General features: G+C 46.4%; 1 protein-coding gene across 3 annotated transcripts in view; it reads right to left on the minus strand.

Moving 5' to 3' along the window:
- Positions 1–23,546, minus strand: part of SERTAD2 (SERTA domain containing 2) — a 78,716-nt gene that overhangs the window by 14,942 nt on the left and 40,228 nt on the right. Inside the window, exon 2 of one of the 3 annotated variants that reach the window (XM_059468628.1) lies at positions 7,294–7,451. The exons of 1 other annotated variant lie outside the window; for it this stretch is intronic. The gene's annotated coding sequence lies outside the window, so the exon portion shown is untranslated. Of the gene's footprint in view, positions 1–6,486; positions 6,589–7,293; positions 7,452–23,546 lie in introns of those variants that run through there. One more of the 3 variants, XM_059468630.1, reaches the window with a different exon arrangement.

Here is a 23,546-nt window from a genome sequence, read left to right on the forward strand (position 1 = left end):
AACTGAATGGTTTGCCAAAAAGTAGGTTATTGCTCTGAAAACAGTGTTGAATAAATTATCACAGTCAAACTGAAAAGCAGCAAATGGCAGGAGAGAAGAAGAGGAGAAAGGAAAAAAAAAATCCTCTGAATAAATATATGCTACAAATGCACCATACAAATCCCAGCAATGACAAGTCATTTTAGTTTCTGGCCTGCAAATTTTATTTGCTAACCAGTTTTGCACTACTGAGAATTAGGAGAAAATAAAGGTGTTTCCCTGGCATTTTTTGAAGTAGCTTAAACAGCACATGAGTTTTTTTCAACATTTTTACGTAAATAAAAGGAACACAACCGTGCAAACAAATACATTCTATGAAAAAGAATCCACTCACCCTGCAAGCTTCTCTTAAAGAGGTGAAAAAGCTGTTGGACATTTCTCCCCCACCAGTGAAAACAAAACAAATTTTTAAAACATAGTTTAAATTTGACAAGAAAGTTTGCTCAGATGGTGTTAAATGATGTTGGAGAAGATGCTAACTGCTGCCCTTTCAGTCCAGTGCACTAAAGCTCATGCATTTGTTGAAATAAAACATGTGTTTCCATGTGCTACAAAGGATCCTTCTGAAAACTGACTAAAGGGAACTTTGGCCAACCTTGAGCTATTCTCAACCTGTAATAGCTATGAGTTAGAGACAAAAGAGATTCCATTTTTCGTTGCACCTGCTTCATTTCACAACAAAAACTACTACACTGAAGAAATGTTCTTTAAAACAGCCACCATGGGACCCATGTCTCTTCTATGTGGAGTAATTTAGACATTTTCAAGTAAATAATTTAAATTTATATGGAAGCACCCTTTTAACAGCATCTTTTGACAACACGTGTCTGTATTAAGTCTGTATTTTGAAGCACGTTTAGGACAGGTTAATTACACATAAGAAAGAAACTTAACCACAAACTAAAATTTAGTTTAGAAAATTTGGAGATCAGGAGTGGAAAATACAGAAGGAGAACAGCTCAGGAAATGAAATATCTGAAACTTTATTTCATATTCAGTCAGGCACAACCCACTCACCTCACCCATGATAGTATTATACTGATTTTCCCCACAATTAAAGTCCTCATCCAAGCACACACACACCACGTGTGTGCCCCTGCCAGCAAGGGGAAGCAGAGCAGCGACAGGAAGCTTGACACTGTGTGTCACTCACAGAGAAAATATTCTCTCTCTTCTATTCATTCACAAGCTATTTGTGGAACACTTTAGTTAGGGAAGGAAAGTGGAAGGGTTGTTCAGAAGAGCCAATTTCACCAAGCAGATGGAACAGGAGGGGGAAAGGGGGAGCCAGGTCCCAGCAGAGTAACCCAAGCAGGTTATTGGACCCTGGGACAGCCAACATGGGAGTGAGTATCCTGGCCAAAATCCCTGTGACCACAGCACAGGCTCCTGAAGCTGAAGGCACTGCTCCGACACAGGGCCAGGAGCAGGCATGAGACCTGGCCCACAGCAAATCAGGCCGTGCCTAAAGTGCTGAAATAGAGTGGCTTGTCTCACACAAGGCCCACAGAGCAGTGAGAAAGCAAAATGTAACCACCACTGTTCAAAAAAAAACACTGTGGTTTGCACACAAACGCTAGTCTCCTATCTTGATGAAATGCATATTTGAAAAATATGCAAATTATATGCATGCACGTGGATGTGTACCTACTAAAGGCTTTTTTCCAAGGGAGAAAGAGTGCCTGTAAAAACACATGAAAAGTAAAGTTTGTGGAGGCACCGGAAGATGATGATGTACTTCTGAATTAGGACTTAAAACTTCATTTTGCAGCTACCTGAAGTGAAGACAAAGCTGCCTTTAGGCATCTCAAACTAGTCAGACCTGCTATAGCAGTTGCACAGTCTGCTTCAAATATGCCCTCCACGCTCCTTTCAACCTCCACCCCAACATATATCCGCATAGTTTACCTCCAATCATGGGTGGTTCTTGCTATAGCACAGTTCACTCAACCTTATTGCCTGCCTGGCACAACAGGAGGGCTTCTTAACACTAATATTACAGGCTACTATAAGAAACTGTATGAAAACAGCCAATGCTTGTCACATTTCCATTAAAGGTGAGTGTGGCTCAAACAGTACAAGGGTTTCCAGGGTGGAAAATCTGGGATCAAGAAAAACAGTTTTAATTGTTACATCTGAGGAAGTATTAGGGCAAGTTTAGATCTTTCCACCAATTCAGGACTCCTTGAAAAAGGGAACTTCTTTTTTCTGCTACTTCCATATACTACCCAGTTTTCAAAATGACATTAAAAGAAAACAACCCATGTTTGAACTCTTCTCTCTGTATGCTATACCAAGTATTCAATTTTTATTATAACTTCACTGAAAACAAACTGCTTACTTTGCTTTCACACCTTACTGGTGTGCAAGCAAAGTAAACAGGTTTCGGCTCCTAACAATTACACAGAGAGTCATGCCATTCGATGCCACTTAAAACTCAATTCCAGGGTGATATTAAGGTGAAATTTGTGATATTAAGAAGAAATTTAAAACCAATGGTACTCAAAACACTGATCATGTTGTACAGGTTGGGAACTTCAGACGTTCTATGGCAACACCTCTGATTCTATGCACCAAGCTGAGGAGGGTACCAAACGTGGCCCCTCACTTGAAGAGCAGTGGTCTGACCTCGCCTAATGCAGGGCTCTGAGCATGGTTTTAATTTCACTGCAGCAGCCTGAATCCAGTGTCACTCTGATGTGGTGGTGGTTGCTGTCTCACCTGAGCTAGATGAGCCTCCACCCTCAAAGAAGGGACACATGAAAAACAAAAACTTGCTCTCTGGTGACTTGACAGTTTCTTCAGTCCTTTCAAGCCTTCCCACCCCCAGTGAGAGCTTAAAGCCCATTCTGAAGGCTCTGAGGCTGCACCCATCACCCCTGGAGACTGCCCCAGCTCTCCCTTGGAAATGCCCTTCGCATCAGGCCTTCCCCACCCCGAAAATCCCCTTTGTGCTGCAGGAATGTCCCAGCCAGCACATCTTCGCAGCTCCTCCTGGCCACTCAGCAATGACAGCCAGCATCTGACAGGCTCACCAGGAGCCATCGGGGACGCAGACGTGGTGGCAGTGCAGTTTGTGCTCTGCACAGTGACACAGAGTTTAACACCCACACAGCCAAGAGACAGGGCAGGACCCTGCTGTGACACACACAAGCCTGTTTCTCCCACTAAACCTCTGCTGCCTCCCAGCCACACGTTTGCTTTGGACCTCAGATTGGGCTACACTTCAGCACACCCAGGAGCAGCGTTAGCACAGCATTCACGGGCCTTGCCTTCCCCACTCGTGTTGAACAGCCGAGCATTGTTATCTTATTTTTGTTATAGTGTTTGCATTGGTAATGCTGAACAAACCTGAAGCCTCCACTACAGCAAACACAAAAATTGACTCTGTTTATAAAAGAATTAAAGAATTAACGCGTGTTGAGAGTCTCTCTCCATTTACAGAAAACAGGCACCTCTTCATGACAGCAGTTCCTCTGACTGATGAAAGTTTAGAAATCAAAAGAAGTGACAGAAAACATGCAATTATACACCCCTGAAGAAAATGAGCACTGTGCTCAGATTGGCAAATTTCATCTTCCACAAACCACTAATTAGCAAAAGATTCATCAAGACTAAAGATCTCTGCTCAGTGCCAACCTGCTTACACTGAAGCTGGACCTTGCTCTCTCCTTTGAAACACTCCTGATCTTTGGACTTGGTAACTGAAAGCTGCTATTTCTGGCACTGATTCGTGCGCATATTTAGGAACCACTGCAACTGGAGCTGTCTCCTTGTGAGCCAGTTACACTACAGAGCTGAGCTAAAAGGAGGTGTCTCTCTTGCTACCTGGCCCTTATGAGAAGTAGATCACCAGAAGACTACTCGCACTTTCAAAGTACTGCCTTCTCCCTGTTTGACAGATTACACTTTTAAGATGTTACATAAAAGCAAAAATAGTCACAAATACTTTGGATCATCTGTCTAGTGTTAGCACTGCCAGAGATGAACTGTGCCAAGAGTGCTTTACATCAGTGTGAAAAAAGTCAGAGTTCCTAAAAAAAAATGTTTTCCCAATGAAATATTTATTGAAAAACAAAAAGCAGCTTGTGTGAATGATGGCAAAATCCTTCAAACTAGATACTGCATAAAATCTGCTGTACTTCATGGAAGCTAAAAAAATAAATTTTGAATATGAAGTTTGAGTGCTTCCTTGCTATTAGGACATTATCTCAAAGTCCTTGATGCCTCTCAGGCAGACAATTTGAGCACTTGGTATATTTATGTCATTATTTCCCCTGTGAAAATCTTTATTTCATCTTTCCCATTAAAAAAGAGCAGGTGTATAAAGGAACACAATTACAACTCTTAATAAATCAGCACCTAGAGATGTATTTAATGCTCTTTAAGACAAAACCTGAGGGACCTATGGCTATCAAGTTTCTTTTTGTTTGTTTCCAATCAGCTTCAGAGAAAAAGAAATCAGCGTGACACAAAAATCAAAGCAGCATTTTAATATGCACAAAGTCTAGCTTCGTTTGTTCAGCAGTCCAATCCAGTTCCTGCAGAAAAGGAGTGGGTGGCTGCTGCTACCAACTTAAATGGAAGCAGGATCAGTCACGAGAGGAGGAATATCTAGAGCTGTTACATTGGATGCTGCAATACTTGCCTGAACAATGGAAGTATTCCGAAGGACACGCTCCTGGATACCTGTCCAGCAGCACAAACTCCTAATCCTCCTCCTCTCTCTGCCATCACCTGGCTCATGATGTTAAATCACAGTCCAAAGATGCCATCCTATTATGTCAAAGGCATGCATTTTAACTTCAGCCAGAAAGGGCTACTTTCAATTTACCCTGCTAAATCAGTTGGCTAATTTCTACAGCAATCATTTGAAAACAGAATTCATTTTTATAGTTTGTTTTACCATGTGAAAGCTTCCTGTGCCCTTAGATGCAAACTGAAGTGCCTCTGTCAATTTTGTACCCTGTGAGATGTCCATAAGACACAGGAACCTTCACTCGTGCAGATGCATGCCTAAAATGATCAGAATGAAAAAAGCTAGAAAGCGTTGTTTGAACTCACACACATTGCAAGTGCTCACTCATTTGAGAGACACAAATATAAAACTGGTGTTTGGGGCAGCCAAGCCCTCTCCCACCGCTGTTTGAGCAATAGTGCATTCTAGAGCGGCAAAATCCAGCACTCACTGACGGCAGCAGAGTCACCCTGATGACTGCACCAGGCACCAGATGAAAAAGCCTGGATTTCCCTGCTCCCGAGAGCCTCGGATGTGTCTGAGCACACGCTGCCACATGCAACAGCTCTGGCGTGCTGCACTGAAGTTCGGCTGAAGAAGCTGACAGCCTTTTTCCCCCGGATGGAGATAAAATGGGCAGGTTCGCTTTATTTTACACCAGTAGCTGACCCACAGCTGTAAATCAGCCACCGAGGGGCCCACTGGACAGCACACAAGCCTCTCCATAGATTTCCAACTAAAGTGGCCCTGGCTTTTCCAGCTGTGTTTCACAAAATGCAAGAAATGACAGCAGGTAACTGTACTTCTATTTTCATGCTTAGGAATAACTTATTTTTCCAGATCCTGATGTGAGTAAAGCAGCCAACGCTCCAAATCAAAGTGGCACCGGAAAAGGATTTTTCTTCAAGTGTTCATCCACCCCGAAGAAAATCCTAATAAATATACATTTCTGCCGTCGCTTCCAAAAGATGCACCACCTTACTCACAAAATCCCCCCCAGACGCCTCTGCCTCTCCGCGCTGGCGGTGCTCCTAAGGAAGACCCATGCGCGCTATTGCTCAGGAAAAGACAGGCTAATCCCCAGCCCTAACACCAACCCCTGAAAAGGGCCGGGCAGCGGGGCCAGCCGGGTCCTGCCCAGCCATATGTCAGCTTTGCTACAGCGGAGTGAAAGTCTCCCCCAGGCCCTTTCAGCTCCCCCGGCACTACAGCACGCACTTCTCGGCGTTCCTGAATCCCCCGCTCTTGCTGGGAGAACGGAGCCGGGCTGCAGCCCCCGGCTCCAGGGGCTGCGGGGCGCACACCGAACTTACCGGGGTGCCGCGGCTTTCCTGGCGTCGGAGGGAGCCCGGCTCCGGGGAGCACAAGCGGCCGCGCTACCGGGGCCGCCACAGCCACCTCGACAGGAAAGTACATTCCAGCCACCCGCACCTGCTTCGGCTCGGGATCCCCCCGCACCGGCGGGGGAGGGGGCGTATTTTAAGGTCAACTTCGCCGCTCTCCCTCCTCTGCTCATCTCAGCACGAACCCCCCCACCCTCCCCGGAGGAGAGGGGGAGGATCCCCGCCCCGGGCTCCTCTGCCCGGGCACCAATTTAAAGGTAGAGATAAAACAAGCCCCGATGACTCGCGAAGCCAGAGGGGGTGGAGGAGTGTTGCCGCCGCCTGCCCCCCCTCCCCGATGCCCCGCAGCCCCCCAGCCCCACTCACCACATGCAGCTCCACCTGAGAACTAAAGCATGGAGAGGGGGAGGTCGGAAACTCTCGCCCTAGAGCAGCTCCATATGTCGCTCCTCGCCGCGCCGCTCCGGGGAGGGGCCGGGTGGGATGCGGAGGAGGAGGAAAGGAGGAGGAGGAGGAAAAGAGGAGGAGGAGGCAGGAGCAGGCGGCGTGAGGATTTAAGCCTCCGCTCTGCCCCGGCGGCTGCGATCACGCAGCATTATACAATGGAGGAGGAGGAGAGGAAGGAGGAGAAGGAGGAGGCACCACCAGCCCCGGCTCCCAGTACTTGCCGCCAGCACTGACGACAGGGGCGGCTCCGGCGAGCTCCTCACCCTCCGGCCCGCGTCAAAGCTCCGCCTCGGCCCCGGCCTTCCTCCCCCGCCCCCCCAACCCCCGCGGCTGCGGCCGCTGCTCCTGCTCCTCCTCCTCCCCCTTCTCCTCCTCCTCCTCCTCCCCCGCTCCGGCTCCCCGCGCTGCCCACGCGTGCCCCGGCCCCCGCCGCCGCCGCGGCTTCCCCGGGGAGCGCCAGGCCGGCACAAAGGCGGGTGCCAGCGCGCCCCGACCGCAAATATGACAAGTATCCCTGCTATCCGGTGGCGGGGACCCGGCCGGGGCACGGGGCTCCGCCAGCCCTGCTCCCCGCGCGGGGCTGGCCCCGCATTGTCCCGGTACAACCCAAAATTGTCCCCCCGGCACCTCCGGTGAGCTCCCGGCCCGGCCAGGCGCAGCGGGGGCGAGGGGGGATGCGGAGAAAGCCCGGAGCGCTGCCGGCCGCCCCCCGCCCCGGGACCTCACCTGGGAGCCGAGGGAGGCGGCGGCCCCCGTCCGTGGAATCCTCGCTGCTAATTTGGGCTGTGCAGACACCACCGAAGCACAAAAATGAGGCCAAACGGAGATGTTCGAGAGCCCGAAGACTTGGGGGAAGGAGGGAAGCGCTCGGCACCAGGCGCTATCTGGAAAGAAGATGATTATTTTAAGTCACCTCAATGACTGAGTTTTGAAAGGGGCTGTAATACCAGCCAGCGCTGTTAAAGGCGATTCAAACACCTTACAGCATTGACTGTAGCCCCAGCAGGCATCTCGGATCGTTCCGGCCTTTCATGTTCCACTAAACCGGTTGTACTTCGGGACAATAAAGCTTTAAGACCTAATATAAAGGCGATTATTAGTCATTAATACCACGACTCATTTAGGTATTATGCTCAAACGGTCTGTAATGATTTGTGATCAATCAAGATGATAGTCTTACTAGAAACTAAGTTCCATTTTCAGTTAGAAAACCGAAAAGGAAAAGGATACCTTTAGAAGAAAGGTCTCCTTACCCTGGAAACTGTATCTGACAAAAATCCACAAAGGAAAAACAACACCAAACCATTAAAACGGTGAATCTGCCAAAATAAAAGGAGACTAAGTGCTGATTTTATGGGTTCTTAAAATTAGAATTGAAAAGGCCCCATCACGTTGATGTTAAAACACCAGGACTGGCACTTGAGCACTCTACTGAACTCACTAAAAATAAAAGAAAGGACATCAGATCTAAAAACTGACGTTTTATTTTGCAGGTTTGGAGGCCTCAGCACACCTTTCCCTTTCCACCCGTGCTATTCCTTTGAGGAGATCCAAGCCCTCTCATCCCTTATCTGCGGCACCGAGTTAGCCCTAAACCAATCTGCAAAGCAGTTCGCGAGCCATTTACTAGATTTTGACGAGTGATTTGCGAATTGCCCAGGAGCTGGCAAACATTAAAACCAGAATCTCCCTGGCTGGATACTTTCCAGCAGCAAGGCACTGAAATTTGGTCCTTCTGCCTGGGGAAACACGTCTCTCCCTGAAATTACCTCTCCCTGAAATTGTAGCGTCACAACAAAATCACTAAATAAAAGGAAAAGGTTCATCTTCTTTAGGGCCTGAGTGATACCTGTTCGGTGGTATCACTTCTAGGTCAGCTTCTGCCTACTCAAAAGCCACACAGAATATTTGTAATACTTGCACACTGTTGGCTGGGTTGTTTGGGTTTTTTTTTTTTTTGCACGCCAGACTCACTGAATTTCGGGGCCCCATTCCACCCTCCTTTACAGCAGATTTGTAACCCAGCGGGATCTGGCCTTGCGCAATCGCGCCGTGGATGCGCCCAGCCGAGCAGCGCTGCCTTCCGGAGCTCAAAGTCCGCAGCAGGTTTACAGTGCCCGTGCCTGGGTGTGTGCGCGCTATCACCGGCCCAGAGGCACAACCACAAACATTTGCTAAATAAGCAGCTGGGCTCCAGCCCGATGTGCACAGCCCTTGCCATGTTACAGTCGGCAGTAAAAAGCCTGAGCCTGTGTCATTCGAGTTTTAAACGCTTCTGACTTCGCTCGGTTGCTCCAATTTTACACCGGCATAAGAAAAAGCTCGCCGCCCCTTCTGTTTCCTACTGTAACTCTCCCGAGTCTTTCTTGGCAGGAGTTTACAGTCACGCTGTAACTCAGATTGTGCCTCCGAACACAACTAGTACAACCTGCATCCACACTCAGAAGCACTCCCAGCTGAGCATAGGTCACGATACGAATCGATATGAATAGAGCTCCTTCCCGTGCTTCGCGCACAGCCCAGGCTCCAGCGCGGCGGGACGAGGCTGGGCTAGGCAAGGAGAATAATCCCGCGGCTGCCTGCTCCTCACATGGCCTCGCACCTGATTGAGGGAGACCTTCCTGGCCAAGAAACTCCGCTCTCAGCTCTGGAGAAGCCTGAGCAGAGGGTGTCTGCGGCACCCAAATGCAGTTTGCTGAGCACTTCGGTAAGCAGGAGAAGCAGCCTGCAATGGAGGCACGTAATGCCGTGCTAGGAAGTGTGCCGGCAGAGGCTTCCAGAGCCTGCGGAGCGGGAGGGGAGAACAGTCTGAGCGTCTGCAAGGAGGAGCCACCCAAAATGCATCCCATTTCAGAACCATGCTTGTATGGGCTTCCCAGGGAGCAGTAGCACAGGTTTAGCTGTGCAGTCCCAGCCTTGACAGAGGCCCATGAGCTGCTCGCATGTGAAGATGACACAGTAAAAGAGAAGGAGCTGAGCTGTGTCTTTCTGCAGCAGCACCGACTTGATGTGGGCTACAGGCACAGCCTGAGCGCAGCCCTGTCTTTGAGCAAGGATGGTCAAAGCCTGTCTGACCGAGACCAGGTCTCATGAAAATAATAATTCAAAAACCACCCCTGCATTGAAGATAAATAAATGAACAAGGTAATAAATGAACAAACAGAAATCAAAGATTGGGAAGGGGGAAACAGACACTGGACTTCATAAATCAATTCATTAGAAACACTACAGACTGCCAGGTAATCTGCCCATCAACAGGGATGCTAATTAGGAAAGATTGGCCAAGTTTGCGCTGGAATGTTGGCATCCTTTGCATATTTCAAAAATAGAGGGAGTGAACTGCTTCCTATGATTCTAATTGAATCTTTGGCCTTTTCCTTTCTGATTGCAATATGTATGAATACTATGAGATTTCATCAGGTAATTGTTCAACACAACTTCATTTTCTCCCTGGATGTCTTTGCTTTGGTGCATGCAGAAGCTGGCAGGCAAACACCTAACACTGCCCCCAATGCAGACAACTTTTTACAAATAGAGACCCCCTCAGCGTTGGTACCCTGGGAGAAGCCAGACAAAGGGCCTGCCTACAGCAGAGCTGCTTGTTCCACCCGAGCAGCGTGGCTCTCCTGGGTAAGGAGAAAGCATGCTGCAAGCAAAGGCACGGTGAAACACTGCTCACACCTCGTGCAGGCTCTCTTCAGGCCCAGCACTGACCTCCAGGAGTAGGGCCCTTCTCATGTGAGGCTCAGCCACAAATAAAAACAAGTTCCTCAGTAAAAAACTAGGGTGCTGCATTACTGCAGCCTGCACCTGTACACAAGCAGGGAGGGAGCTGCACCTGGGAGCTGGGCAGCTTTCCTTGGGATTTCAATGGCTTTTTCTCCTTTTTCTGCTGGTGCAACTCTAACACGGCTGTCCCATGTGTCCTAAAGCACAGGAGTCAGTAAAAACCCTGATGATCCACTCCTTCTCACTCCAGTTTTAGCTCTTCCCCCCCACACCTTCATTTTCTCCTTTAGTTCATATTTTTTTCCTTTAATGTGTTTGTGGCAGTAGGAGAAACACTGTTCCCTAGAATGCATAACATCCTTAATTATCATTCTCGGTTAGTTCTCTAGGAAAAAAAAAAACCCTACAGGAGAAATCAGTTTAATTAATGAGTATGACCAAATGCAGCCTTAGTTTTAATGCAGTATCATATATTATATGTCCAGTTGGGCAGTTGATCTTCTTTGGGTAAAATGAACAGCGATGCAAAAAACGAGGGAGCTCATGAATCAATATTCTGAGTGCAACTAACCCCTTTTGTATAGTTGCTCTAAGCTTCCTACAGATTTTGATGAAAATGTCGGTTCCCAAACACTGCTTCTGGCTTTGGTAATGCAGGATCAGGCCTGTACAGTCTAGTAATAGGAAGCTATTGCTTGGCAGTACCAAGGGTTGTGCCACATGGTAAATTCATTAAGTAATTAAGGAATAAAACCCAACTCTTAACTCCAGGATAGCTCTCAAACAGCCACACCAAATAAAAATCCCGAGTGTGTGCGAACGACAGGGGTAGCAAGGTTTCATCTGAATGTAAGATTTGGTGATTTAGATGTTTTTCAGAAGGACTACTCTTCACATACTAAATTATTAAGGAATTATTATGGAACAGGATTATCAGGAAAGAAAAAAAAAAAGCAGTGTGCATTAGCTGGCTTAGTCAGAGGAGGTTTTGCTGCATTCCTCATGCAGGGAGATGACTCCCTCCCTCTGTAATTCCCTGTGCACTCCCAGTCCTCTAGAGACTGTTGGTGTGCATCATCCTTGCTCCAGCTGAAAGACTGTCCTCTGACAGAGGTTCTGGCTGCCTACCATTGCTGTGTATCTCCTCACATCTTTCTGCCTTTTAATAAAACTCTGTGTTCCTTTTCAAATCCCTTTCAGGCTGCATCCCTTGCAAGATGTGCTTCATTCCTGGCCCAGACCAGACTGTTCACACTGGCACTGCCTGTATGGCACACAGGCTCCTAAAACAGTCTCTCCTTTCCAATCCTGCTTCTTGTAACACAGTGAATTGTACTCTGCACTGAGCTGAGTTTTAAACAATTTCAGGCTGCTTTTCTTTCCCTTTCAGTGCTCACTCTGCAGTCTCTATCAAAAGCACAAGTCATTCTTTTCTGGAACACTTGGTTACTTTTTTGAAGAGACGCTACGTTGATGTCCTGATATCTCATACCAGGGCCAGCGGTATGAGCCTCGGTAGAGCTGAGGAGGGAATAGTTCTAATCAAGAAAAACCACAGAAACAGTGGAGAAAAACAGAGAGATGGCCAGTCTTCAGGCCTAATTAACCACTGGTGTAAACAGATGTCACTGCAATCAAGCCAGAAGACTTTGGGCCACCCACCAGCCTTGAGCACAAACCCAACATGAGCCTGAAAATCTTAACAACGTGGGGCTGTCAAACATGCAAGCCACACACACTTCAGCACAAAGGTGCCCACCACATCCCCAGTGCTGAGGGACCACCTGCTCCTGGGTCACCAGGGGAGAACAGCTCTGCTGCTCTGCCTTACCCTGAGTGCTGCACACACTACAGCCCTCTCCTGCAGCAAAGCTACTCCTACAAAGCTCCCCATGGAGCCATACATTCCTGGAGCACAGATACCCCTTAGCACTCTTGAAACCTGAAAGAGGCCTAGGTGCATAGGCAGGTTGGAAAGAGGCCTGGGTGCATAGGCAGCTGCTCAACCCTGCTCAGATGCCAAAGGCTTGAGAGACCAAATGGGGCCACCAGTGGGGTGACCAGAGGCTCCTAGAAGTGGATGTTCCTGCTCAGATTTGCTGCATTAAAGCATTATACAACAGTTACAAGGAGTTTGAGACTGGGAGGGCACAATGGAAATGGTGTTGTGGTAACAGTGCTGATGTTGCACAGCATTTCAATGTTAAGCAGGACTTAAACCAAAACTAAAACTGGAGTTAAATGTGTTTGTGCTCAGATGCATTACCAGAAAAAAACCAAACCAAAACAAAAACCAAACCAACAACAAGCTATCTCAATCCTTATTTATATGAAAACATGAGTTAATACATGAACATCCAAATGAATGCACTCACCTATAGCTGCTTTTGCTGGCTGGAATACAATCTGTAAAGCACATTAATGCTCCTATGCAGATTTGGGGGCTTAGGCCTACTGTTTAAAACTAGTTTTTGCAGCTCCTTAGAGCCTCTAGATTCAGAGAATGCTTGCCAAGAAAGAGGCATTTTCAAAGTAATTCAAATTTGCAATGATAAATTTTTTCTCTGACTGTCCCAGGTGCAAAATTCTTTACAGACGATGTTTATCTGCACTCCTTTCAGACAGAGGTTTCCGAGGGTCTAATTTTAAATAAACGGTGAGTGACCTACACCACTTCTTTAAAAAAAAGCAAAAAGCCAAAACCAACAAACCCCAATAAAACAGAAGTTGAATCTGTAGGGCCAAATTCAGAAGAGGAAGAAAAAAAAAAAGGAGCTGGCAGAAAACCTAGCACAAGAACATCAAATGTAGCAGCATTAACTCCCACTGCCATTCTGTTCCTCTACAAATTATTGAAGTTCATACAGAACTGAACTCATTGAGTCAATGCAGTGAATGCACAAATCTTTCTGTTTTAACCCTTCACAAAATGTGTAACTCCTTAGATTATGTGCAAAGAGGAGATTAAAAAAAAAAAGACTGAATGAGTACATCAGATGCTTTTAGTGACTATGCCTGTGGTAATGATTCATTTTGTCTTTCTACATTCCCCAGTGCTAGCACGGCTAAGAGTCAGCAGAAGCTCATACTGCATATGCAGGTAAACAGACCGTGGGTGATGTCTGCATTTCTTTACCTAAAACCACCCTGTAACCGTCAGAAATGCATTTTATCTTTCTGAAGAAAAAGGGAACTGCACAAATTAATTGAGGTTCTCCTCTAACCTTTTTTTTAATGTTCTTTCACTTTAAAGGAAGCTGTTCATTTATAGTGACCATTAGCCAAAGGCTGAAAGAGGTTTACACCTAATTAGTATTCCCAAGCAAGGATGAAACACTAAATCATTGCAAACCCACCCAGCATTTACGTCCTACCAACAGGACAAAGGAAAAAAAGCTGAAAATCCACCATTTATCATCAGAGTCCCCTTCCTTTCACACCTCTTAATGGTCTCTTTCTTCCTCCCACAGCGATTCTGGGGTGATAATGTCCTTGAAATGTGGCAAGGGTCTGGAAGAGGAGAGGGGTAGCTCTCCTGCCTGGTCACACCCATAGGACATAGCACGTGTGGACATTTGCAGGGGTGCAAACGAAAATAGTATGGGGAAAAAAAAAAAAAAAGAAAGAAAGAGAAAAGAGATGTCCTGAGCAGGGATGGCATGGAGGTAGGGAAGAAGGTGCTGCATGTGGCATAAACTATGGTGGTTTTCTGTGACAGCCATAAGAAAGTTGCTCAAACAGTAATAATTGTCCCCTTCTATTTTTATTTGAGCAAAACAGAGGCACAATTGGAGTACAGAGGGAAACATGTCAAGGGAAAGGAGTGGACCCAAGAAACAAGGAGGAAGAGCTGCATTCCCGTTGATGGTGCTGATACCGAGTCCAGGGTCCTCCCTTGTTTGACCACTGGACATCAGCAGGAGAGGAAAATAACACGAGGTGTATCACTGAGGCTTTCCCCGCTCCTTCTCCCAGCCACAAACTTTCCCAGCACACGTGGGATGGGCAGAAGGCTCCCAAACCCCTCTCCTTCACAGAGATCCACTTCCCTACAGAGGTTCGACTTTGCAAACCAGTTTCTATAGGATTCATTTGTAAAAGGGAAGGTGCCAGCGACTGAGCCGAAACTCCTGCCTGCCTGCCGAGTGCAGTCCCTGCCCAGCCAGAGCAGCCGGCCCCAGCTAGTGCAGAGAGAGGCACCGGACCCTTTGCAGGAGCTGGGCAGAAAGAGGCACCCTCTGCTAGAGGCTCACAGCAAGGGGCCAGCCAAGCCAAGAAGGGATGGTTGTCCATCTGCTATCACTCATACCCCAGTGCATTTTCTAATCATCCACACTCAGGGGACATTCCTAGTACGTTTCCTGCTAAGCAAAAAATTCATAATAAACCCCAGCTACTTTGCTTGCTTACCTATTACCTACAGTAGAGTTAACCTTCATGTTAAATCTTTTTCTTTTTTCTTTTTCCCTCTGAATCTGCTCTTCTGCTAACTTTACTGTATTCTTGCTGGATGTTCAGACCCTGCCACAAGAGCAAAAGAAGTTAGGCAGCTGTCAAAGTGCTGATAATTTGACTCCACATAGATACCCAAATACTACTGCCAAGCAGGTCAGCATACAGAAACTTCTTTTTGCTGGCAGTGCTCTACAAAGAAACTCTTCCTTCTCTGAGCAGCTGGGAAAGTGCAAGTGCCCTCTCCTTACTCGACCTGTGAGGTTCATAGAAAGAGCTGCCCCCAAGAACATCAGTGCATTGCTCCTGCCAGCAAAAAGGGAGGCCTGGCATTTGATGGGTTTGTTTCTGTTTTAAAACCAGAACAACCTAAACCAAATCACCTCTGTCAGACAAACACTGTCTTCCATGAGATGTTCAGGTGAAAGACCTCAGGCTCCCAAGATCTTTTTGCTAGCTGCCACAGCTGATGTGGGCACAATAACAAGAAGGAAATGCATTTGTTGTTTTGAACTTCACTTTCTTTCATTTAGCAAAGATTCCCCTTAAATAAATGGAAGTAGGGAGATCTTGGAATAAGCCTTAGCAAGTTTTAATCACACTTTTTCTTCTTGCAAGCGAGTCGTCATTCAGTAGCTAGGTGGTTCTAAATAAAGAACTCTAGTCAACAACAGGAAATAACTCCCACAGAAAAAAAAGGGCAGAATACAAACTCGCAGCAACTCTCGTACAGAGCTCACAACGGCCTTTTGTTCCATGCACATTAAGTCCAAAATCTTTACTTTTCAGAACATGTTTTTACTCTAAGTAATTAAAAATTATTTTTAACTTGTCACAAGTACGGATCCCTTCCTTGCCTTCCTCCCAGAAAAGTCCCGTTAGGAGTCAGAAAATCACAAGCTATCCCCATTTTCCCTCTTTCATTTAGTAAGTATGGACATTCTAGGAATGCCACACGATGACTAGGATTTAAGGAAGCTACTGATGGTGGAGTTTTTATCTTTTTTTCTTTTTTTTTCCTTTGGCCAGGGAGGTGCACTGTTGTGTTCTCAGCAGCAGTTTACATCCTTTAAAACGTTCAAAAACCACTGCATGTTCAGAAAGTACAAAGCACCTGGTCTGTGGGAGGGGGATAGAGGAGAAAACACACATCTCCAGCCACTTATTAAAAACTCTGGCTAGTGCCGAGAATCATCAGCTTTTAAATTATACAATACATCACACATAACAGGCCAATGATTGAGCACAGGCACCAAGCACAACATTCAAAAAGGCACAACCAAAATCCCTTAAAGAATACACTGGTTGATTCCATCTGGCTTAGAAGAAGTGTGGTTTTAGTGTGCCAAGGGGGGAATTTTAAGATGGCTGCTGCCTGTTGGCTGCTATGGATAGGTCTCTGGAGGAGGTAGCAGAGCTTCTTTAGGAACGTTGCTATCACTTGTGGCAAATATCTTCTGGAACACAAGCAGAGATATAGCAGGTTTTAGTGGCCAGCTGATTTCAGCATCCCTCCAACAAATCACCTGACGTGGCTGTGTCACACTGCAACTGAACTGCAAACCAATTTCCATTCTAGAAATAGAATGTTTGAATTATACTGCTGCAAGAACCAGGGTTACAGTTCCAGGTTGGATTTTTGTCTCTGGAATATGGGAACTGGCTCAGTGTGCACGTGTGTGTATTGTGTGTTCGTGTGCACATGCAACCATCAAAAGTTTACACAAAGAGCAAATCACATTTGCTTCCTAATGTGATTTGGATGAACAATGAACACACAGGCTGAAGCAACTCTACATTCAAACCTAGCCACAAATATGTGGTTGTATTTTAAAGTCCTCAGCAGTGGGTTCAAACTTGAGCTTGCCAAGTTTGGCAAAAAAACCCAAATGTTTTTGGGTTTTTTTTGTCACTGCTGACAAATCCAGACTCCTTCTTAACCTTCAGAAAGGAATAAAAATTGACAAGGTGAAGTATCCTAGAGCAACTGTCCCACTGTTTCCCAGCTCTCACCCATCAGGTTAAATACTAGAGATTTCAGTGGGACCAGCACACTTTAAAAGATGTAGTCTCTCTCTGTCTTTTTCTCTCTCTCGCTGAATGATATTTCTGCCCACATGCACTGACACATACCGTGTCTAACAAGGCTGTGATTCATTTTCAGTTCTAGTCATGCTCACAAGTGATGCAGTGCACTAGCTGTGCCTTCAGGATCTGCGTAATTTAGCTTCATTTTCTCTGCCCCCACCCTGCATTAAGTGAAGTTCCAACAAAGCCAAGTCATCACCCACCAACTCCCCCTCCCACCTGCTTGGGGGATGTATACAGCAGGAATCTGAATAATAATAATAATAAAATTAAATTAGTTTTTTTAGAAAGAGAGAGGAGGGGATGAGAGCTTGAGAAATATCATGAATTGTTAGAAAGCTTTCTAACAGTGAATAATGTGAGTGAATAATGGTAATGGGATGTATACTACCAGATCACTGAAGCAGCTGCATCAGTCCTGAATCATCTCCCCATACACGTTACAAGCAGCACTGTGTCTTGCATTGTGAACATCCTGCAAGTTCATGCTAAAGACTGATTGACATTAAACCTGAATCCCTGATTGATGAAGGCAAACACCTCCTCAGCCTCTCCCATGAAGTGAAGTCTCTTGGTGACCACTCGCTGGTCCCCTGCCTCCTGCAGCCGCTTTGGCCAGGCGCAAACGTCAGCGGGAGCCGTCAGCGCGTCCGACTGCAAACCTCCCCTTGCAGCCCAGTGGCCACCATCCGTCACCAATTACACACGGTGGGCTTGTGATACAAATTACAAGCTGCTTCTGAGCTAAACTCCATGTATTTGAGGCATGAGGCCAAGCTTGAACGAAGTGAAAGACAGGCTTTTTATTTGATAAATCTCATTATCTTGCTGGCATTCAAAATTCATCTCAGACAGAGAAATGCATCATAAAGTTCTCTAGTTACTGGGAAGAGCCAAGATGCTTTAACATATAAGTTAAAAGGTGTTTACACACCCACCACACTAACACTTCTAGCTCTCCTCCACCTTCAACCTGGAACTATGTTTTGATGGAACAGAAAACTTGATTTTCTAAAGAAAAACAAGTAAATCACATTCCTTCAGCAAAGATCCCTAGACAAAAGCAAGTCACTGAAGACTCCTTCAAGCAGATCTTAGTGATCTGCATGATTTCCTTAATCCCTAACCAATGACACAGGATAAAAGGAATTAGCAGCAAAAGCGAGAAGGTACTTCAACATTACAGGTGTAATACTGCGAGGGTCACTGTCACCACAGAGTTACAGTGAACTAAATGAACACATATCACCTTTCTTCCCTTATGTGAAACATCTACATGGTGGGAGCTTTGTATAAGTTAGGTACAGCCTCCCAAGCTAAGCAGCCTCTCCTGTTGCTGGCCCCCATTCATGACCAACATCAGCAAGCCAGAGTAGGGATTAAATTCCCTACTTGCTGTAGAGGTCCCTCTCCTTCTCTTCCTCACTCCCAAGGGCTGACTCAGTTTGAGTGCAGCTCACCAGCCCGCTTGCTGGCATGTCCCCACTTCAGAAAGAATACAGGAGCACACCAGAATTTTGAGCTACCCAAGGCTTGTCCAAGCCTAATGGTTGGGGGAGGTGGAGTTTGTCTCTCTGCCTTCCCATCAACATCCTCTTTTCTACCAGGACGAGCCTGGGCTGATCAGGAGCAGAAGAAACACATTTCCTCGTGGTCATTTGTTCCTGATCCATTCTCCTCCTCAGAAGCTCCCAACTGTAGCAAAGGAATGAAGGAGTGACCACAGCCAGGGAAGGACTGATCTACACTTCTGATGTGTAACACACGTGACTGTGAAGGGACCAGATCAGCCCACGAGGCTGGTATCATGAAGGGCTCTGGGAACTCTGAAACATCTGGAGGAGGATAACTCCTGGGGCTGGATGCTGGTTGGGAGTAACGGGTCAGGCAAGGAAAGCAGCGGACAGTGAGTTCAGCATTTCAGGAGAAGGGCCACTGCCTCATTCTGCAAACTGAAGAAATGAAGCACAGGGAAACTACGGGTTGGCTTACTGTGGAAATTAAAGTCAAGGCCGTGTGTTTTGATTTCCTGAGCTCTCCACACAAGTCCAGCCTTCCTCATCCACGAAGTCATGCTGTAAACATCCTCAGGGCAGGGCCTACACCTCTCATTTGCTTTATGTCTGTGGTTTCCAATCTTCCACAGTTTGCAGATCCCTTCACGCTTTCCAATAGGGCTGTGCATTCAAACCTGCTGACAACAGGCTTGCTTTCCCTGGCTTTCCTGCACATCTTGCACGTAGCTCATGGATCCTTGTGAGTCTATTCTTTGTGGCCCTCTGCAGATTCCTATGTGCCCCTCTCTTCCTACCAATCCCTACACACCAGAAGAGCCAGCAGCAGGCATTTTCAGAGTGGCCCTAACTCTGTCTAGCTGCCCTAATTCGAGACAAAAGCACAGACCTTCCCTGTCATTTCAGCATTTCCCATCTCAAGGTATGGGAGCTGTTGATCTCCCACATGAAAATGCATTATGCTGTCAGCCCAGCCTAAGGGCTGTTATTTAATTTACTTGAGGAGGTAAGTGAAAGCCCCTTCATGCAAATGCTTACAATGTGATCTGGAAAACAGCAGGCGTAATTAGATAAAATGGCAGCAAAGCCCACCAGGGAAATAATGTTAATTCATGAGGATTTTCCTCTCCACCTCCCTCTCAGCAAGGTTTGAAGACAAGGAGGGGAGGAAAAAAAATTGAAGAAAAAGCCAGAATGCACCTCAATGATCTATCAAGTAGGAAAACAGGACGGCAACCAGTGGGGTCATCTAGGACATGCCTCTGCACATCACCCCCATCCTGCTGCAGGACTGGCAGCTAATGTGAGTGATGCAGCACTGAAAGCAAAAATTGCTCAGTCACTGTCATAAGTTGATTTGAGTAGAGACATAAGGAGCCATCACCCCTAAACTTCACATCATCTCCTGACCAAGGCCTAGCCAGGCCATGGAGATTTGTCACATCACTGCAGACCCCTGCCCCCACTAACAATAACAACACCAGAACTCTTATGCAAGTCTTGAAAGAAGATCTGGCATTTCCAACCCACTCATGAATTTTTTCCCTCAGAAATATCCAGGAAAGGGTTCTGACCAAACTGTCACAGCATTGATGGTAAGGGGGATCACGAGGACACCCCAATGTCAGCACATGTGACACTGATCCAATGGAGAGAAGTTCTCCCAGTGACCTGAGGAAACCACAGCTGTGTTTCTGCTGCTGCTGCCTTCTCCCTCCCACCTAGATGCCAGCCAGGAAAGCCACCTCCTGATTGCTGACCTGCCACTACCAAAATGGATTCCAATTAGCCAACTCACTCACAGCTATTAGGAAAGAGAGACATTTTTTGTTGTTGAGTAATTACTCCTCATGAAATGGCTTACATCCCTAGTTGATTAGGTCACAACACACTGTGAACAAATTGATGTAACAGAGATATCTTTAACCTGATAAATTAAGGCATACTTTCTCAATATAGAAAGCTTAATTGAAGCCATGCATGGGGTATTTACCAAAGGCATCTAGAAACAGAATTGTAACATGCAGAAATGTTACAAACAACAGTTGAGATCCAAAGACAGCAGCCCATACACATCCAACTCGCATATTTACTGGAGGAAAAAAAAAAGGCTAGTTTGTCTGTTTACTGTGAGGATACCAAATGACTCAAAGTGAACAGAGTAGTTTGACATCAGCAGTTAAATATGCAAAGGCAAAATTCAGGTGGTACATGTGAAAGAAAGATCTTGTTTCTTTGCTTCCCTACATATTTTCCCCCACCTATCAGAGGAGAAAACCTTTTTTTTTTCCTAGCCAAGGATTTACTTGCTGAAGCTATTAGAGATACACAAAAAACAGAGAAAGTCTGAATAACCACACAGTAAATGTGCCACAGTGAGGGTTCCCAAAATACAGCCCATTAAGTCCCCCTAGAAGAATCTTGAAGTCAGCCTGGGTTGTATTGCAAGTAAGTTCAATTACATTTTCCCTCCCTTCACCAAGTCCTAATCTCCACAAATAAAACCCCATCTTCCTGGAGAACAGCAGCTCCTCCACCATTTCTATCAAGTCATCCATTGTAGTATACTGGTTTATTTAAAACCAAACCCAATTGCCCAAGCCCGTAAATACCAACTGCTTCCTGATTTTGGGACTTGCCCATCTATTAAAAGGAAGCCGTTCACTTTACAGACCGTGGCCCTAATCTTTCAAACAGTTTCGCCTGCACTTAGCAGGAGCACACGAGCACTTCGGTCCAATGTAAGCATTTGCTGAAGTGAGGCCAATGTTTCCTGTTGTAGTTAAAAGCACATTATACAGTGAGGATGGAAAAATATGTCTGCAACACAAAATCAACCCTTCTCTTCCCATTTCAGGGTGAGTGGCTCAGGAAAGCACTCTCGATGGAAATGTATGTGACAAGGGCCCGGGTAGAGTGAGTGCCATGAACAGCTTTATACTGTGCTGGCTTTCTAAGTCGGGAAACCAACTGGGTGTCATTTAATCTCCCAGATTAAAATCACTTAGCGAATATTGTATTGTTTCAGTGCTCTCGCTGTCAGCGCAGCGTTGGGGGCCTTGCCGGCGCTCTGCTGCTCGCTAACTCACCACTAATGAAACCTCGCGCAGGAGCAGCTGCCGGAATCTGTGTCAAACTGCATCTGGCACCCATCTATCTTCCAGCCATCTAAATTCACCTCTGAAATAATACAAAAGCAGCCGCAGAGCTCCCTGCAGCCACTCCAACACACCAGGCTTTGTCTCATCAAGCCTGTTAAGCAATTTAAAGCAATTTATTTTTTTAATTTGCCTTGTGTTTTACAGCAGCAGCTTTCACAAAAGCAGCGAAGAAGTTAAGAAAAAAATTGAGGGGGGAAGGGAAAAAAGTGCCCCCTTTTCTTTTTTATTTTTAAAGGAAAAAAAAAAAAGCCTGTCAAGCTCTCAGTAGACTACCATTAAGCCAGTTTTGGCTGAAACTGTATGTTTAGGGGTTTTCCAATGGAGACACTCTGGTGCCTGCAACACTCAGACAGGGAGGGGAAGCTTCTATACAATTGTTGAATTGTTGTCATGGCTATTAAATATGCTGTAGCACAAATACCCAACAGGGCTGAAGGTCTGTCCTGTATTGGCTCTGGAGAGGTATCAAAAATACTGGTATTAACTAGCAGATAACTGAGTTATACAAACACTGAATAAAAGATTCAGTCAAAAGTTTTAAAAGGTTTATTAACTTCACTCCAAACCCTTCCCGCCCACCTCCCAATTGGGGCCTAAAGTACTCTGTAAATTAAAAATATTTTACATTTACTGTAGCATTAATTTGACTGAGTCTCCTCTAACATTTGGGGTAAAACTGTCTCTTCTCTCTTTGCATTTTCTGCAGAGGAGAGGAGTTTTGCTCCACTGTCTCGTTAGGCTCATGAGTGGCAGTTTGAGAGACTGGCACAGTAAAGCCATGACTTGCTGACTAAAACAGGTCAATGAAAAACAGGCTAGTGACTGAAATTGAAACTTCTCATTTCTCTCAAGAAAAGGGTGTATTGTCAAGATAGAGTCAAGCATTGTCTGTTAAGCAACTTTCAGAGCAGCAGTGCTCAGCAGCACGGCAGCACCGCAAGCTCCCCGGTGCGGGAGGAGGGGACAGGGCCCTGGCACAGCCCCAGCACCGGGCAGGCCCCGCGGGACAGAGCCCGGCCAGCTGCCGGGAAGGAGCACTAAGGAACATGGGCTGCAGAGGGCAGGGGATGTGCTGGGTTCCCCTCCCAGCCTGAAGCTGTCCATCCAGCCAAACGGGTCATGATCCAGGTCTCGGTGACGTCCAGCCACACGGCACGGAGCACTCCAGGTGAGTGTGCCGGGCCTTCCGTGAGGGCAGCGGTGGGCGAGTTCGGGAGGCGTTTCCTACACTGAACGCTGCAAACTGCGGAAGGAGCAGGAGAAACAGGATCTGTCAAGCCATCTAATTAAGGAGCATTTTCCCCACGCAGATTCATACACATCTCTCCAGGCTACAGGGCCTTCATTTCTTGCCTCAGCCCAAAACAGACCGACTGTATTTTCCATTTCTATGACAATTTGTTCCCAGCAATTCTCAGGAAGAAGCACGACATACATGTCATACAAAAATGGTCACATGCTCATAGATACCTCTGCTGCTAATTCCATTGTGCCTATCTGCTGTGCAGCTACCCTTTTGCAGCAACTGAAATCTGAAGAAAAATGGAAGTGTGCTTCTTTCCTGTGAGCTTCCCAAAGTAACCACTGCAACAAGAAATCACATTTTTGAGCACAGAGAGTCCAACTGCTGGCACTGCTGCTCCTCTACCCACTAACTAAAAAGGAGATTTGGATATGCCTTGCACAGGGTCACTTTATAAGGATGTCCAAAATGAAATCACCATTGCTAATAGGCTGAGCGAGTATCCTGGACAGCCCCCTCCAGCCTCCAGTTGAGCTCAACAGCAGGACTGACAACAGCCCCAGGATTGTGGCCACCAGGAAAAGCCACAGACATCGACAATTCATTTTTTACAGGCCAACGAGCTGACCTCTGGCCAGCAGTGGAACAAGTCAGCTTAAAGGCGACAAAGCTCTGTATACCACTATAAATCATCCAAACCAACCAGCAGAAAATCTGTGCGCTGATCATGTTAGCTTATACCTCCTCCTTATTTTCTCCCTGTGTAAACAGAGTCCTCTCCCCCATCACCTC

The sequence above is a fragment of the Ammospiza nelsoni genome, chromosome 3, assembly GCF_027579445.1.
Source record: "Ammospiza nelsoni isolate bAmmNel1 chromosome 3, bAmmNel1.pri, whole genome shotgun sequence".
NCBI classification, from domain to species: domain Eukaryota; kingdom Metazoa; phylum Chordata; class Aves; order Passeriformes; family Passerellidae; genus Ammospiza; species Ammospiza nelsoni.